The sequence below is a fragment of the Dryobates pubescens genome, chromosome Z (genome assembly GCF_014839835.1).
Source record: "Dryobates pubescens isolate bDryPub1 chromosome Z, bDryPub1.pri, whole genome shotgun sequence".
NCBI lineage: Eukaryota > Metazoa > Chordata > Aves > Piciformes > Picidae > Dryobates > Dryobates pubescens.
Genome location: NC_071657.1, coordinates 95,652,583 through 95,658,582, shown reverse-complemented (window position 1 = coordinate 95,658,582; position 6,000 = coordinate 95,652,583).

Below are 6,000 nucleotides of genomic sequence, written 5' to 3'. Positions count from 1 at the left end.
ATTCCTTTTACTTTTATGAACTAATATCAATAAGTGCAGCACTGAAGGAATTGATTCTCTCCACAATTGACTGCTATTTCAGTCTGTGCCATGGCCTGTTTGACCTTTGTTGCACAATATAAACTGACCCCAGCTGCATTTCTTCATCGCTACTGGATTTACTGTCTCCATTATTTTTGTCAGGATTTCTCAGGAGGCCATTTAGTCTTAAAGAAAGTGTGTGTGGGGTTTTTTGTTTGTTGGGGTTTTTTTCCCCCCCTCTCTTTTTTTCTTTTCTCTTGCTACATTATTTGGTGATAGAAGCTCTGTCTAAAAATTATTCTGTCTTGCTAGTGTTTTTGGTACAATACTCCTCACTTCTTTGTACCCTTACCTCTCCAAAGCCTTGACTGAAAGTTACTGATCTTCTAACTACATGTTATATTGAACATCCTGGTAAACTGTGAGTAGTTCTCAGAGGGTTGCTAGAGTCAGTTTTCTGAGACTCAAGAACCTCCTCTCAGTATATATGCTGCTGCCACTTCTCCATTCAAAAGGGCTGGAGAATGCTTCTGTGCTATGCAAATGGATTAGCCATGACCCACTTTTTACCTATACCATATCTGACAGCTTAACATCAAACTGTCTCATGGGAGTTGTGCAGATAATTGTTACTATGTACAGCAAAGGAGGCTTCTCAAAGGAGTATATTACAACTCAAGCTCTTTATTTCCATTCTTACTGGGGAAAAAGCCAGGGAATATTTATGTAATACAAGAGGAATTAACAACTCCATAATGTGAAACTAGTACTACGATTCTGAATATAACAAGAGCTGGAGCAATCTCATATTTTACAAAGTTTGAATGCTTTTATCACCATTGCTAAGATTGCAAATGGAATAACATTTTAAACTAGGCTTGTTTTGGAGATAGTCAGAACTCTGAATCTAAAATGCAGAGAACAAAAAATAGATTTCCATAGTACCTGCACAGAAAAGGCAAGTACGTGACTTCTTTCAGGTCCTCTCTCTGGAGGCTAGTGGAGGCTAGTGATCTCTTTTTCATCTGCTTGTTCCTGCTTGTTTTCTTCTGTGCACTTTACCCTGTGATATGACAAAAGTATTGCTTTTGCTTCCTAGGTCATCCCACTATCTATTGACTGTTATTTCAGTTTACAGACTAACAATATGCTCATGATCTTGCACAGGATTTCTGAACTAGCTGTTTCATTTTCAGCTCTCCTGAGAGGTAGCTCACAGCATGAATACCGCCCTTGCAGCAAGCTTAAACTTTGCTTTGATTTAGTCTTTCTTCAAGCATCAGATGCCATAGCAATAATCTGTGGAGATTTGAATGTATTTTTTAATGATAATGTGAGACTCTTAACTGTGGTTTTTTGTTGTTGTTTGTTTTGGTTTTGTTTCTGTATTAACATAGTGAAATGCAACTCTTTGTTTATCAGTTACACTGATCTAGTAGTAAGAAACCTTACGATCCTTGTGGCTTTCTCGAGCAAGAGAAGCACAGTCACTTCTTAAAAATGTGTAATCTGGTGGGAACTGTGAAAAAACACTTTGTGATGAATATCACCGCAATATATCGCATTGAGAGAGACTAGGGTCTTGTGTCCTTCATTTTCTATTTCTCCTAGAATTAAAGATGAAAATATTTTCATTCTTTTGAAAGTCAAACTCACCTTCATTAACTGTGCTGAAATAGAATTTTTAAAATACTACCATATTCTCACAACAGGGTCTATACTCTAGCTTTTCCATTCAACAAACTTAACCTTGCAAATAGCTTTGCAGTTCAAGTTCTCATCTAAGCAAATAAAAACACGTTGTAAATCCATCTACTTCAGTTGAAAAAAAAACACAAACCAACAAACATAAAACCTGGGAAAACATTTGTTACTGTCTTCTTGGAATGGACTATTATTTTGAGTCACTTATAAAATCAGCTCAGTTTACTAATGAGCTTGGCTATTCTTGTCACAGATGTTAAGGTCAACTACTAGAATTTTGCACATTGCTAATACATATTTTAGTATCACATGTTGTTCAGTTACACTTGAGCGTTTGTGTTTTATTGTATACTTGTCAAAAGGAAGCAAAAGCATAATTATCACTATTAGAGTATCTTCATAGCAAAGCTACTGAGCCTCTTCCTTAATTTTTTGACACAGCTTTTCATAACATAGATTAATAGATTGATCAAGCTCTGAAAAATAGAAATTATTAGACAGATATAAATCCTTACATTTCTGACCTTGCTGTGGACTTCTGTGGTTCATAGCTTAAATCCACAGATGCAGAATTGGCTACAGGTAGTTGATGTATCTATTTTTTCTGACCAGAGAGTAATGATGTAGGCCTAAAAGGAAATTTAAGCAGGAAATTTTGCAGGCTTCAAGTGGAATAGGGAGTACTTAGCTCACCTAGAAATCAGGCATATTATGAGTCAGGTGTTGGGTACCTAAATGCTATGGTATCAAAAAATTATGATCGTTTTTGAAAAATTGCCCTCCATCTACATCTAAAAAATATTACTATTAATTGCTGACACCTTAGTCAAATTTATAAGGAATATTTTGATCAAATGAATAGGATAGCAGAAAGTATGAAAATAATTGCAATCAGCATTTTAACTCTTATGACTATGCTTCTGTTTTCTCATTGTGATAGTCTGTATTTTGTTTTCTCTGGTGTCTTCAAGGATGAGTTTATTTAGAAGGTATTTTTCTTTCAGGCAGGAGTTCCTAACATGAATTTGGCCTCTCTTTCTTTTTTTTTTTTTTTTTTTCCCTTTTCTCTTTTAGTTTACTAGTGACAAATTTTCCTCAGGAAGGAAGCTTTAATGTCTTTTAATGATACATCATTTGCAGAAGAGAGCTCTGGTTGTAGCATATCCACTTCTAGTTTAATTAGACTGCTTCTCTTGTAGGTTCCTTTCATCTTTCAAATATATCCTGCCATTTTCTGTTTTTCCCTTGAACTCCCTCTATCTGATTTCTAATTTTCATAGGAATTGAAGAGCTTGACCACTTTTAATATCATGTGGCTTCAGAGAGCTTGTAAACTAGCTCACAGACAACAAATGCTGGTAACAAACACACACAATCAGCAAGCTCAGCTATTTTTTAATTCCACTGAACAAAGGAAAAAAGAAACATACATCAGGGATAAAGGAGAGGGTCTTTCCAATAAAAGGTAGAGAGTTTGGATCAATGGAATTACTTATTTGTAGGCCCACTTCTATCTGCACCAAAATAAACTTCATCATGTTTCTTTAATTCTGGAGAATAGCCATATGCTATAACATTAATGAGTTTCTCCACATTTTTCGAATGTGCTTTGATCAGAGTGTTTATGCTAATCTACCAAGAGTCTGCTGATCATGACCTTCATTTTCTTAAGAACATTCAGCAACACTTTTCCTTTTTTTCATGGTCAAGATGAAGAATCTGCTGCCTGCCATCTTCATTATCATCATAAAGAACGAGAGTTTAAAAGCTAGAAGGTTAGCAATGGTGTGCAGCATGCACTTGAGAGGTAAGTGTCCTGCAAAACTGGCAATCTGTGTATGCAGCTTTTTCCAGAGATACCTTTCCTTTTCTCTCCTGCATTTTTTCTTTATTTTTTTTTTTTCTTTCATGCTTTGGCAGCAGTATTATAGAGCAGATTAGTGATGACAAAGAATTTGTTATTTTGGTTATTTTTTTGAAACTAAGTAGTATTATTGCAACTTTTTTTTTTTTTTCCTTTTAAAAGAAAGGAAGAAAGAAAGAGAAAGAAAGATGGAAAAAGCAAGAAAGGTTCTCCAAGGAAAGGGAGGGGTACAACTGATTTTTAGTTTTTGAGTCATCCAAATTTCAGTTCTCTGAGATCTAAGTGAAAAATTGGATCATACACATTTCAAAGGTTGTTAGCATTTCCTAAAGTATTGGTGGTTTCACTTCACAAATGGGAGAGTGCTGACTACAGAAAGGTTAATACCCTTTGAGTAGGGGAAAACATAAATATTTGCTCTCACAACACCGTTAATCAATAGCTCATATTGTGTTGAAGGCAATTTTACTGTAACCTTGTAAGATTTTTATGGCAGAATAAGCAAGGTTTAGCACCCAAAGAGCCACCTTTCATTACTTATTTTAATAGTATTGACAAATAATCTGAGATTAATCTCAAGAGTTATTGTTAATGTAAATTGCTGAATTAAAAGTGGTACTTTCAGACAGCTTTGTGATCCTTAGTCAAACCATTTTGTATAAAGATGTAGCAGAGTTTACTTATGAATAAATACTTTCTAGGGGAAAAATAAGACAGTAAGGTAGAAACAGTTTCTGCTTCATGAAAAGGGAACAGAAACATAGTTGAGGTGTTTTACCTGGAGTTACTCAGCAAATAGCAAGAGAATATGCCAACATCCTGCAGCTGTTTCTGTTCCTCCCTGTAGAGCCATTTTTATGGAAGTATTATTAGAAAGAATGAAAATGAAAGTGTAAAAAATGTGGAAGGCACAGCTTTACCCAGACTTTATAGAAAGGAAAATGTCCCTCAACACTCTCCAGTTCTCTGCAGTTCTTAAATATTACATGGAAGTTCTATATTTCATATCAGCATTCAAAATTACATTTAACAAATTTCTGGCCAGATTTCACCCCCTCTTTCTATGCACATGTATAGAAAAAAACCCTGCTATGATGTTTTATGAAACATCTCCAACAGTTTGGACAATCCTTTCATAGATGCAACATTTTGCTCCTGATGGAAGACACACAACAGGATTACTGCTTTCCAAATGCAGTCTGTTTCCCACTCTCAGTGGCTGCTTGAATTCAGATGGTTGCTGTACCCAAAACTCAATTTTAATGGGAAGTTTGTCATACTATGTTTCACACAAGAGGCACATATAAAAATTACTTTCTTTAAGTTCATTGAATTACCAATAGTAGTGTTTTCACTCTGTGTTGTGCAGTTCAGCCTCATTGGTGCCGTAAGTTTTCAGAGGAAAGGTGAATAACTTTTTTTTTTTGGAAAAGACAAAAAAACCAAACCACACCTGTGTAACTATATCTGATAAAGTGAAACTTAATACTTGGAATAAAGGTTGTTTCTGAAGCCCTACTGAGTAGATTGGAGATGAGTAGGAATATATTATTTTCTACTTTTACTTTAATACATTACTCCCCACCCCCAATATTTTGAGGCTAGATGACCCTTTCATTTCCAAAACTCAGGACACAGAATATTTTTTTTACTGTATGTGCTACATTATAGGCAACTATTGGTGGTAAAATTGAATTTTCACTGGTCTGGTGGCAGAATGTGTTCCTGTCTACACTATATTCAGCCAAGAGCAAGTAACTTAGACAGGTATACTACATTAACATAACCTGTACAAATAAGAATCAGTGACTACTCCAATTGTGACATATATACTAGTGAACCTTTCCTAGAATCACACAATGTTAGGAGTTGGAAGGGCCCTCCAGAGATCACTGGATCCAACCCCGCTGCCAAAGCAGAATCACCTAGGGCAGGCCATAAAGTAACATGTCCAGGCTGGCTTTGAAAGTCTCTAGAGAAAGAGACCTTGCAACTTCTCTAGGCAGCCTGTTCCAGTGCTATGTCATTCTCACAGGAAAGAATTTTCTCCTTACTTTGAGGTGGAACTTCCTGTGTTCTACCTTATATCCATTATTCTTTGTCCTATTACTGGAGGGCACTGAAAAGAGCCTATCCCCGTCATCTTTACACCCACATCTCAGGTATTTATAGATATTGATTAGATCCCCTTTTGGCCTTCCCTTCTCCAGACTAAAGAGTCTCAGTTCTCTCATAGAGAGATGATCAAGTCCCTTAATCATGTTTGTAGCTCTTTGTTAGACTCTCTCCAGTAGATAGCTCTCTTTCTTGAACTGGGGAGCCCAAGATACTCCCCCCACCATTACCTGATAGGGAGCATCTCTCCTGGGAGTAGAGAGGGAAGAAAGAGGAAGTGTGTGACTTTGCAGATG